Raw genomic sequence first — 12902 nt, 5'->3', positions numbered from 1 at the left:
GTTGGTGGGAGCTATGATATGACAGGATGTCACCACTGTGATCATGTGGTTAAGGTTACATGGTAAATGGGAATTTTAGTTGACTTTGAGATAATTGAAAGGAAAATTATTCAGCTAAACCTAATCTAATCACAGGAGCCCCTTAAAAGCACAATTGTCTCAAGTCAATGACAGAAGAGGAAATTAGGAAGATTCCAAACATGTGGAAGGTGGTCTACATGAAGAGGGTCACATGGGCAGGAAGGCAGGTGGTCTCTGAGAGCTAAGGGTGGGCCCCAGATGACAGCCAACAAGAATATGGGCATTTCTATCTTATAATCACAAGTAACTGAAATATGCTGTCTTAGTCTATTCAGGCTGTTATAACAATATATTACATAAATTGGGCAGTTGAAAACAGCATAAATCTATTTTTCACAGTTCTAGAGGCTTGGGAGTCCAAGATCCAGACACCAAACAATTCGGTGCTTGGTGAAGGCTGGCTTTATCATGGGTGGTGTCTTCTCACTGTGTCCTCATATAGCAGAAGGCACAAGCAAAATACCTGGTGTTCCTTTCACAATTAATACCATTCATAAGGGCTCCACCCTTATGTCCTACTCAACTCTCCAAAGTCCCCACCTTTTAATATAATCACATTGAGGGTTAGGATTTCAACATACGAATTTGGGGAAAAATAAACCTTCATACCAAAGCATCTGCCTCAATTCAGATGAGCTTACCTTTTCTTTTTTAAGTTCCCTATGGAAACTTAGGCTTGAATAACTACAGCAAACATTGGTACTCTGGCTATTGCTATTATAATAAATAGCAAACTACACTTTACCTCAGACCTAGCCTGTGACTGGCTAACTTGTTGCTTGCAAGTTAGCAAAGTCTCATATCCCTCACAGTTCCTGATGGCCTCATGTTACTGATTTCAACAGACTAACCAAGGTCTTGAAGCCATAGGTTTACATTTGATCCTTTTTTCATTTTTCATTTAATAAATACATAGTTATCAAGTGCTTAATCAATAATAGGTAATTTCCAAGAGTCCGGGGACAAGTGAGTCCAGAATTATGCAAAACAAAATCTCCTAATGTGGTAGGGGGAGTCTTCCAGAACAAAGGGAGATAATGGGCATACTTGGAACTTAAGTATGCATGTGCAACCTGTAGTAACTTTGTAGCCTTGTCTCCATAGCAACTCTGTAACTTTATGTATGCCTGTGTATCTAACAGCCCAGTAGCCCAGTGCATACCTGCATAATTCTGTAGCAATTTTACCACATATATTAACCAATCAGAAGTATGTAAAAGTGTATATAACCATTTAAGGAGAACAAAAACTAAACTGAATACAAGGAAGGGCCCTGACAAATTTGGGGCCCAGCTTTCAGATGCGAATCTGCTGAGCAGGTGCTGGCACAAATAAATTGCTGTTTTCCTGCAAGAGCCTCAGTATCCTGTCTCTCTCTCATTGAATATCCCACAACACTAATAAGAAATAAAAATCTCATAATAAAACAAAGTCTAAGTGAGATAAGACAGGAAACAATCAGGTAGTCAAATGGGTAACCAAGATAATTTCAGAGAGTGCAAGTGATGGAAAGAAAATTCAGAATAATATAATGGAGAGTGTTTGGGGTAGACGTGCAAAGAAGGATGATTCAAAGCTAGGTTGTTAAGGAAGGCCTCTAAGAGGCAGTGAAATTGGAGCTAAGCTGTCAACAATAAGTATACTAGTCATGAGATGGCCTAGAGGGAGAATATTCCAGAAATAGCCACTGTGGATGCCCTATAGCAAGAGGATGATGTATTCAGGAAGAGAAAGGCCAAGGAGAAACGTGGAAGATAAGGTTGGAGAGGTGTGCAGGACCAGATCTTAGAGAGCCTTAGAAATCACAGAAGAGGTTGGTTAACATCTCTGCTCTCAGTACTTGTGGAGAGCAGCCTATCTTAGCAAACATGGTGACCTTTAGACACTTGCAGAAACATGGTTCTGTGAGCTTCATTTGCAAGGCATGAAGGCAATTTGCATATGATTATGTAGCTGCCTGTTGTTATCAAAACTGCAGAGCAGTATTGGGCTAAAGAAAATCATGCGTGTTTATCAAAACCAACCCAAAAGATCACAGAAATGACATGGCACTAGTTGTCCTTGCATTAGCAGTCAATTAACATCTGAAAACAACTGGCTTTGCATTCCATTTCCTCTCTCTTTTTTCTGCCTTATAAAATAATAAACCTGAGACTGGTTCAGGGTATGGCTTTCTCCTGACTTTCTCAAAACAGTCAGGCCCACCCAATCCTTGCTTTTCTATTCTTGTATGTCTTTATATATTTTTATAAACACACAGCCCCCCCCCCAGTCAAAGAAAACACATTCTTCTAAGCAGATCCAGGCAAGTACCCTTAGCTTCTCTCCAAATAGACTTACATGCTCCTCCCCTCTGAAGTCATCTGCTTGGGCACATTCTGGAAGTGCTCTAGATGGCTTTCTTGATCAGAAAGTGAGTGGTAATTGCCTCAAGTCTTTAACTTATGGCCTGCATTAAATTTTGCATTGATATGAGTGAATTTTTTTTTGAAGAGGTTTTTGCTATAGAGCATGTGCATTCATTAGAAAGACAGAGAGAAAGTGAGAAATCACCCCCTGGGGGGATGGCCATGCCACAATCCCTTCTCCTCCATTCTCCTCTTGAGATCTTGGGCATGCACGCACACACTCATGGCGTGAGTTTAAGCCACCAGGTCTGGGACTCAAACCATGGCCGACTACATGGGAGTCCAGTGACATAGCCATTACACCACCTGCTGGCCCCAGATATGAGTGATTTTTTTAAGGTGAAGAGTGTGTCAGGGCCATCTCCAAAAGCAGAATTTCAGATTCCTACATCAGGGAGAAGAAACTTCATAAAAGATGCCCTCAAGAATGATTCCTGTGGGAACCAGCAGTTAGCGTAATGGCTATGTCGCTGGACTCCCACGTAGTCGACCGCGGTTCGCGTCTCGGACCCAGTGGCTTAAATCTCACGCCGGGCACGTGTGCGTGCGTGCCCAAGATCCCGAGAGGAGAATGGAGGAGAAGGGATTGCGGCGTGACCATCCCCCCTGGAGGGTGATTTCTCGCTTTCTGTCTCTGTGTCTCTGTCTGTCTGGCGAGCGCAAGCGCCCTGTGGCGAAAACCTCTCCAAAAAAAAAAACAAAACAAAAAAAACAAACAAACAAACAAAAAAGAATGATTCCTGTCATGCCAGCAGACAAGACAGACTGCTTTGGTTCAAGCTGAATTCCAGGATATAGGTGCTCATCTCTGGTAGCAAAGTGAAAAGTGGCTTTTGGTGGCTTATGCTTCCTTAAGAGTATTATTTGGGGACCAGCAGTTAGCATAATGGCTATGTCACTGGGCTCCCATGTAGTCGATCGCGGTTCAAGTCCTGGACCCGGAGGCTTAAACTCATGCCAGGCGTGTGTGCATGCATGCCCAATATCCCAAGAGGAGAATGGAGAAGAGACTGCAGCATGGCCATCCCCCCTGGGGGAGTGATTTCTCGCTTTCTATCTCTCTGTCTCTCTCTGTCTTTCTGGAGAGCGCACGCACCCTCTAGCGAAAATCTCTCAAAAAAAAAAAAAGTGTTATTTGGCACTCAACAATTTGTAGCTTCCTTTAAAAGAAAAAAGAAAAAAGAAAAGAAACAGGATATTGACCTAAAATCTTGTGGCAAGGAAGGTCATTAGATGATTATTTTAATTCCTTGCTTCTATATCAAGCTCAAAATTGGAGTAAAATTCATTTAGTCAAATGAACCAAATTAGTTAAATCTCCAAATAGAGTAAAACTAATTTAATTAGTCAACTACCTTAAAGAAATTGTAATACTAGAACTAAAAAGTCTGTGGTATGATATAAATAGTTAAAGAAAGGCTGCCTTATTCTTTTCAGTAAGTAGAACAACTGGAGATTACCACTTACGTGAAATTTCTAAAGCAATTCTGCAACTAGAGATTCAATGAATGGATGTACTGTGATTCTACTTGATCTAGACAATCATACAGTTCATGCAGTCTCTGATTGCATATGTGACTTATAGTTCTCTTCTATTTAAAAATGATTTCATCTTTAAGTATTATTTTCTTAGCAGATAATTTTTTCATGGATAATTCATAGGTAATCTTGTCATCCATCAAGACTAAGACTGCCATATTACTAGTGCCTCAATTGACAAAGTTATATCAGAGTCCTATAATCATTTCATAATGATTGGTGATATCTTAAGGAGATTGAGAAATACTTGAATAGGACAGAACTACTTGAATTTTCTGGGTAAAACATAAGAGAAGGCTGCCATTCAAGTAAGAGGTAGGCCTGTTTCAGAGAACCAATGCAGTAGTGAGAGATCTGAGAAGGTGTTCACCAGGCAGCAAATCTGTGGACTAGGTGGAGTTGACTACAGAACATGATGGCTACACATCTTGAGTCCAAGTAAGATTCTTCCCAAAATTCAACTAAAATGGACAGAGTTTCTCAAAATCATTCAGTAACAACATTTATGTTTTCAGATTTAGAGAATGCATTGCTTTCAGTCCAGAAAGACCTAGAAAGGCTAATGAGAGAAATTCCCACAGCAAGTGAATTTCTGAATCCCACTTGATCCCAGGCATATGGTGTGTACAAAGCCAGACTGCCACCTACTGACACATGCTAGTGGATGGCCTGGTATTATTCTCTTCTAGGGTATAATGAAGGCTCTGTTGATTACAAATGGTCACTAAACCCTGGGTGCCACGTGTTAAAAACACAATAGAAATTAATTAATAATTGATTTGAGACCTGGATTATATTTTGCTTAATGATTAAGAAATAACACTCGGCCTGGATATATCTAATACCTGCTAATATGTCAAAATAGAAAAAGAAGTCTGTCATGTTGAGATTGAATGAGGTAATTATGGTTTCATTTCAAAAACCTCCTCATATTTCTTCAGTATAAGAAATGAGATACAATAAGTATGTTTCACTTAACTGAAAACTCCCTGAGGGCAGAAACTATATTTCACTTATTATTTACCCACAAGACCTGACATCTTTTCTGATGCATACTAAAGGCTTAAAAATGGTTTGTTAAATAAGTATTTACAACTTTAATAATAGTAATAATAACACAATAGAAAACCAAATCAGGGACCAGCCAGTGGCATGGGGGTTAAGGCAATTGGATCCTAGATGGCCAACTATGCTGCTGGAGTCTCAGACCTGGTGGCTTAAGAAATATACCAGACATGTGTGTGCACCTGCATGCCCATACCCAAAATCCTGATAGAAGAGAGAAATGGAAGAGAAGGGATTGTGGCATGACCATCCCCCATAGGGGGTGCTTTTTTACCCTCTTTCTCTCTTTATGTCTCTCAGCCAGTTCATTGCCCTCTAGCAAATTTAAAAAATGAAATGAAAAAACAAATCAGATGTTCACAAGAATGATCCAAGAGGGACCAGCAGTTAGTGTAATGGCTGTGTTGCTGGACTCCCATGTAGCTGACCGCAGTTCGCGTCCCAGACCTGGTGGCTTAAAACTCATGCCGGGTGCGGGTGCGTGCGTACCCAAGATCTCGAGAAGAGAATGGAGGAGAAGGGATTGCGGTGTGGGCCATCCCCCCTGGGGGGTGATTTCTCGCTTTCTGTCTCTCTGTCTCTCTCTGTCTGTCTGGCAAGCACACGAGCCCTATAGCAAAAACCTCTAAAAAAAAAAATGATCCAAGAAACATCTAAATTTAAATCATGTTTCTAATAGGTTATTGGACCTTTATGTTTCAGTTCATCATCTGGGCCCAGCACGTAGCAGGGTGGTGAAGGTGCTGGACTCGCACACGGTCTACCAACCACAGTTGGAGTCCCAGACTTGCTGTCTTGCTTTCTCACTCCCCGCCACTTGGTCAAATTAAAAAATAATAAATTAAATGAATAATTATTTTTTACAAAAATAAAGATGATGTGATATACCTCACTGCACTGATTGATGAGGATCAGATGACATTATGTATATGATGTGCTTGGCACACAATAATCTTTAATGACCAGAAGTTTTCGTTTAAGGTAAAACAGGCCTAAGGTCCTATTTGCTACCTGAATGATCCTACTCAGGATCCTCCAGTCTCCACTTTCCTTGGCAGTTTAAAGAGGTTCTTCAAATGACTAGGAACTTACACTGACCTAACATGTGAGCACAACCCAGAGAACGGACGCAGAGCAGGTTGGAGAGGCAGGAGATTAATTGAAGACTTTTCTTATTGTTATTTTTAGTTACAAAACTGCAGGAAAACAGTTCCTGTCAGCTAGTGCATCTCTGGCTAGAGGCAGAAACACAGGTGGGAGGAGGGTTGACCATTAATCATAAGGAAGCCGGGAAGGAAATTGAGACAGGATGTGTCAGCACCAGCATGTCCTTATTCTGGGTAAGTCCAAAGATACAGTCACAGACTTGCATGTTAAAAGCTGTGTCTGACTGCAAACAAAGGCAGTAGAGTGGAAACAGCAAGCCATAGAATGTCAGACCAAAAATAAATCAGGCACAGTTCGCTTGTAAGACAGAGGGACTAACTCCCCTTATACTTGGCTCTCAAATTCTTGCTAAAATTGTGGGAATCTGTCTTGAAAGAAAATGCCTTCATATGAATTTGTGTTAGAGAAGGTGCCAAAATAGCAGAGGATGGAGCATGGCTTCATGTAACTTTTAGGAGTCTCCATTTTCTAATCTGTGAAACGGAATTAAAGCACTGCCTTGACCCAGTCACTGTAGTGCAGTGTTAACACAAGTGCCACAAGGCTAGAAGCCACAAGATTGACCATACATTTGGATTCCCCAGGTTGTCTTGAAAACATGTCAGCTGGGTACCAGGGTTCTCCAGAGCTGGAAAGTGGGGCAAAGGGATTCACAGAAGGACAACACCCTGTAGAGGATGTCTCTCTCTCTCTCCTCTCTCAAATGTTCATGTGCTCTGTATCATAAAAATGGAATAAGATTTCCACCTTTCCCTCCTTGCAGAGATGTTAGGGAGACGAAAATAATAATCATGAGGAAAGTGGGCTTGTTCTTACATTTCTCTTGACCACTGTCTGAAAGAAAATGAAAACTAAACCCTAAATACACCACTTGTTTCATAGTCAAATAAGTGTAAACCAAAGTGGGTGAGGATTCCTCAGATCCCACTTATGATGGGGCCACCAGTTCCCAGCAAAACCCACATATGTGCATTGATAGCTTCTGGAAAAAAATTACCTACATTTGATTTTGTTAATAATTGGCTTTTCCAAGCAAATATTCTCTTTTCAAATGAATAAAATTTGTTAATATTGCAAATTAAGCCCTCTGAGATCAATTAATGAAATAAATGCTTACAATGTATTAGTTTTTATCCCTAGAAATATCTTTTATTCCCAATATAGTTTTTATCTTTAGATATTGCAGTGTGTGAGGGAATGTTTAAGAGCACAGGCTAAGGGCAAGCCCTGTGGTGCAGTGGTTAAGCCCAGTGTATCAGAAGCTGGATCCCATATGACTGACCACAGTTTGAATCCCAGCCCCAGTGGCCTGACAAACACACCAGCACATGTGTGTGCATATCAAAGATCCTGACGGGATGGAAAGTTGGGAAAAAAAGAATTGCTGCATGGCTATGCCCCATCAGGGCGTGCATCCTCGCTCCCTCTCCCTTATATTTTCTCTCTCTCTCTCTCTCTCTCTCTCTCTCTCTCTCTCTCTCTTTCTGAAGAGTGTATGCAACCTCTGAACGTTAAAGAAAAAATAAATGAAGAAAATTATTTTCAAAAAGAGAAGACCTTGGAATCAAACAAAGAACCAGTTGGTAGATCCAGCAAGTGGCATAGTGGTTAAGACACTGGACTCCCACACTGTCAACCACGTTTCGAGTTCCAGGCCCAGTAGCTTGAAACTCACTCAAGGCACATGTGTGTAAAAATGGAAAATGGAAGGAAAATGGAAGAGAAGGGACTGTAGTGTGGCCATCCTCCCTGGTGGCTGGGGTGGGTGGGGGGTGGAGGATGGAGTGATTTCTCACTTTCTGTCTCTCTGTCACTTCTGTGAATGCTCATGCATTATAACAAATATCTCTCTCTGAAAAAAAGAAAGAGAAAGAAAGAAAGGAGGGAGGGAAGGAAGGAGGGAAGGAAGGAAGGAAGGAAGGAAGGAAGGAAGGAAGGAAGGAAGGAAGGAAGGAAAGAAGGGAGGAAAAGAAGGAAAGAAAAAGAGAACAAACCAGGTGGTAAGCACTAATGATGTACTGTTCGGCAAGTTATCTATGTCTCATCTTTCTCATCTGTAAGGTGAGGAAACAATGATGTTAAGGTTTGCTGTGGAGATTGACATGTGATAAATAACCCCTCACTAAATGTTAGCTAGTGAGTTGAAAATGCATCCATATCACAGACTTTAGCTGACTTATTTGTTAATGAATCTGCAGCTTCACATTTACTCAGCATTTATTCCAGACGTACAGGCCCTTGGCACCATATAAAACAATCAGTTTGCCAAAGTGACTACAGTCAGACCCCTTAGCCTGGTTTCCTTCTAAACATGCAAACAAGTCATTGCAGTTCCATGTGATTAATGCAATCCCAGGAGGACGTTCTAAATTCATTTGGTCTTCAAAAAAGGAAGTGACCACCTCTGATAGATCTGAGATTTCACAGAAGAAACTTAAACTGAATTTCAAAGAATAAAGAGTTTGTCAAAAAGAGGAAGAGGAGAGTATCCCAGAAAGACAAATCAAAGCAGCTGTAACACAAACTGTAAATTGAAGCAATGTACCAGTTTCGCATGTTGAAGCCTAGAGTTCACCCAAGCAAGTTGCGAGATACAGGGTTTAGGAAAACTAGGTCCTGGTCTCGAAGAGCATTGTTCAGCCAGCCTTACATATTTGCTGGTTCAATCAACACAGGGTTGAAAACACCACATGTTCTAGGTAGTTATTCCTCTGATGGTGGCTGTGTATGTTCTGAACATGTACAGACTTTCTTTCCTGTCATTGTTCCTTAAACAATACAGTATAACAACTATGAACATAGCATTTACATTATATTAGGTATTATAAGTAATCTAGAGATGACTCAAAATACACAGCAAGATGTGGATAGATTATATGCAAATACTACACCATTTTATACTGCTTATCCTCAGATTTTAGTATCCATGGGGGTAAGGACGCCTGAAACCAATACCCCTTTGATATCAAGAGACAATTGTATTTTATACTAAGGAGCATGGATATTATCTGTAGGAAATGGGTCAAATTTTGAAAGATTTTAAAGAAGAGAGAAAATGATCATGCATTATTTTTTTAAAGATGAGTCTAGCAGCTTGATAGGATTGGAATGACGCCTGAGAACAGAGTGTTTGGTTGAAAGCCCATTCTGATAGTTCAGGTAGAATAAGAAACAACAAGAATAAAGCAAATTTCAAGGAGAGAAGGGCACTGGTAAGGGAAATGAGAAGAAGGTATAACTGATAAGAGATAGAGGCCCTTTGAAATTGGGGAAAGTGAGAAAGGCATGGTCGAAGAGCAGAAAAGGGGGAAAAGTATAGACAAATCTTTAACAAAGTTGTGTTTTCGTTTTGTGTTGTTGTTTGTTTTTAATTTACCTGAGTAGTTTGGTGAGTTCTGGGAATCCAGAGTTAAAGGACATAACTCTGACATTCAAGGAGCATGTATGGTCTAATAGGGCACTTAAAATTAAATCCAACAAAAGTCTTAAGTGCTTTACGGTATACGCCACATTGTCACATCCATTATCACATCTCTATTCACTCTGTAGTTACTCTGAAGGGTCACCCTGCAAATTATTCCACAACAGGAACTTTTATCAGTCTTTCACAACTGAAAAAAATGCACTCTTAAGAGAAGGAACTAAGTAGAGAGGGCTCAGGAAGGAAAATAAAATAAAATAAAATAAAATAAAATAAAATAAAATAAAATAAAATAAAACAAAACAAAATCCTTAGGAATCAGACACGTCACAGCAGTAACACAACCCAGTGCACATAACATAGAAAGGTTCCCTGTTTGCCTCTTGGAGCTTCCGTGCTCATGCTGGGTGGGTGTGCCAGTGCCTGTGATCTGAGCTGGCTGAGCCTGGGTTAGACCATGCTGTGAGTAACCTGGTGTAAGGAGTGCCTCCTGGTAGAAGAAATAAATAAATAACATTCAGAAAGCAAGAAAAGAGGCAGTTAATGCCTTCCACAGCACACAGGTGTTCTATCACTGAGCTTTTCAGGGGGATGGGCACTGATCCAGCAATGAAGGTAGAGAGTGTGCAGAGGATGCTCAGGTCTGTGCAAACTGAAAAGAACAAGAACTGAAGTCCTAGAGGGAACGAACACCAGACCAGGGTCTTGAGGGGCAAAGCTAGGAAATGTGGACATGTCAAAGCCTTTGTGCACGGTGATAATTTGTTCTCCTGAGTAATTACACTGCAGGCAAGGCACCCACTTTCTCAGTGTATGAGAAGTATGCACAAGAAGAAATCCTACTGAGGAATTCTACCACCTTGGAGCGTTTAATGTGTGCCAGCTCCAAGGATGTTCTCACCTAAATGCCTAAGCAAATTGTTTTCAATAAATATAGAGGAAAATACAGGACTGTAAATGTATTCTTCCTGATGACTTTTCTAATAACATCTTCTCTTCTTTAGCTTACTTTATTGTAAGAATACAGAATATAATACATGTGACATACAAAATTAGGCATTAAAAACCTGATTGCGTTACTGGAGAAATTTACTATAGAGCAATGACCTGAGTTGTCGGAATGAAACCCTATGATCTCTCTCTAGGTGGCCTGGACAAGTTATCTGGAATATCAGAAGGGGCCGTGTATGCAAGCTTGGCTTCTTCCCATGGGCTAGTACCTTCCTCCCCCTAGAAGGGAGGTACTCAACATCTTGTAGGGCCCAGTGTCTCCAGGAGCTGGGCAGCTACCATTCCCAGACCACTGCTGCACATGGTTAGCAGCCTGAATGCAGACTGCCTACTGCTGATCACCCTGAGTTTTTCCCACTCTGGTGAGGTCCAATCATTGGCACAGAGCCCGTCCAGCACACCTCCCTGGGATGACAAGAAAATAGGGGGACCAGTGCCTTCTCTTCACTCAATGACCTTTGGCCTATGTTTTTTATTTCCCCAGTGAAGCTCACATTATAACACAAACCATGTGACATTGTAGAGTTTGCATCATATCCAGATGGAACTGACTTGACCAAACAGATGGAGTCCCAAGAGGAACCCACCTATGGGACAGATACATACGATGTCCCTCACTAACTGGGACTACATACACTTGTGGTTGACCCTCAAACAACACAGGTTTTGACTGTTGAGGTTCAACTTATTAGCAATTTTTTTTCAATAAATACATTGGAAAATACAGGACAGTACTGTAAATATACTTTCTCTTCCTGATGACTTCTATAATAGCATCTTCTCTAGCTTACTTTATTGAGGAATACAGTATATAACATATGTAACATACAAAATATGGGTTAATTGATTTCATGTTATCCATAAGGCCTTCAGTCAACAGTAGGTTTTAGAAGATAAGTTTTGGGAAAGTCAAACTTATATGTGAATTTTCAGTCATGTGAAAGGTCAGCACCCTGCACCCCTGCATTGCTCAAAGGTCAGGCCACCTGGAACCTCGCAGTCCTGACAATAGATGTGTGATCTCCTGCCATGTTTCCTACCTCCCAGGTCCACAAATTACTTAGCTCTGAATTTCTAATGAAAGCCTAAGCTGAAAAACAAAAAGTAGTCAAATGGAATCAAACCCTAGGATCCCCCGGATGCTGTGAAGCCCACTGAGTGAATGTAGTTCTCTGCTGGTGATTTCTTGCTGATGCTCAGGACAGGACTGAAGGCAGTCTTCTGGGAATGCCTATTGTTCACGTGAATGAAACCTAAACATGGGATTTTGTCCTGGGCTCCTTTTAATTACTATATATATGTGTATGTGTGTGTGTGAGTGTGTGTGTGCACATGTATGTGTGTGTATTTGTATATTTATGTATGTATTAGTATAATAAAATAGATGCATGAGGAAAGTTATATTATAAGAAATTATTTGAATTTCACCTAACATTTTAATACAGTACTAGAAGAAATGTCAATAACTAGTATATAACTGATATAAAAATTCAGATTCTGGGGGCCAACAGGTGGTATGGTACTTAAAGGTGCTGGATTCCCACATGGACAACCACGGTATGAGTTCCAGACCTCTCTCTCTCTCTCTCTCCCTCTCTCTCTGTCCATCTCTGGTCAAATTGAAATAAACAAATAAATAAATAAATTACTAAAGTTAAATGAAAAAAAATTTTTTAAAAATCAGATTCTGATCTGCCTGCTCTGAATTCTGTTCTCTCTGTTACATAAATGTTTCCAGGAAGGTCAGCAAAGCTTGCTTTATCTACCAGCCTTCTCAGAATTTGTCTTTTAGTAAAATGTCTCTGAAAGACCCAGCTGCCTTTCAAATAGAAGAGATTTACGGCAGCCAGGAGGTGTGCAGACCTTGATACAAATATATACATATATATCAAGTTCAGTTCTGCCAAGGCAAATGATGGAATATACAAATGGTGAAAGGTGAGTTGTTTAACCTAAGACTCTACAGAAGATCTAGTGAAATAAAAGAAAGTACCTAAAAGATGCTAAATTTATGCATTGACATAAGCCTTTCACAAGGATCATTGTGCGGAGAAAACTCAGGGTCACCAGAAGGATGCAGTTGGTGGTTGCCTTAATAAGTACATGGCACACAGGAACTCTAGACAAGACCCTCTGCCTGACATTTTGAAGAATATTTGGAGATAACTTCTGGGCACCACATTTTCTTCTCTTTTCTTTTTTTTTTTTTT

At 40.5% G+C, this 12902-nt stretch overlaps 1 long non-coding RNA gene across 6 annotated transcripts in view; it reads right to left on the bottom strand.

The window, feature by feature from the left end:
- Positions 1-12902, bottom strand: part of LOC102482023 (uncharacterized) — a 53405-nt gene that overhangs the window by 36056 nt on the left and 4447 nt on the right. The window lies entirely within an intron of this gene.

The sequence above is a fragment of the Tupaia chinensis genome, unplaced genomic scaffold (genome assembly GCF_000334495.1).
Source record: "Tupaia chinensis unplaced genomic scaffold, TupChi_1.0 Scaffold000057_1, whole genome shotgun sequence".
Lineage (NCBI taxonomy): Eukaryota > Metazoa > Chordata > Mammalia > Scandentia > Tupaiidae > Tupaia > Tupaia belangeri.
Note: the sequence above shows the minus strand (reverse complement) of the source record. Positions and strands in the feature narration are given on the sequence as shown.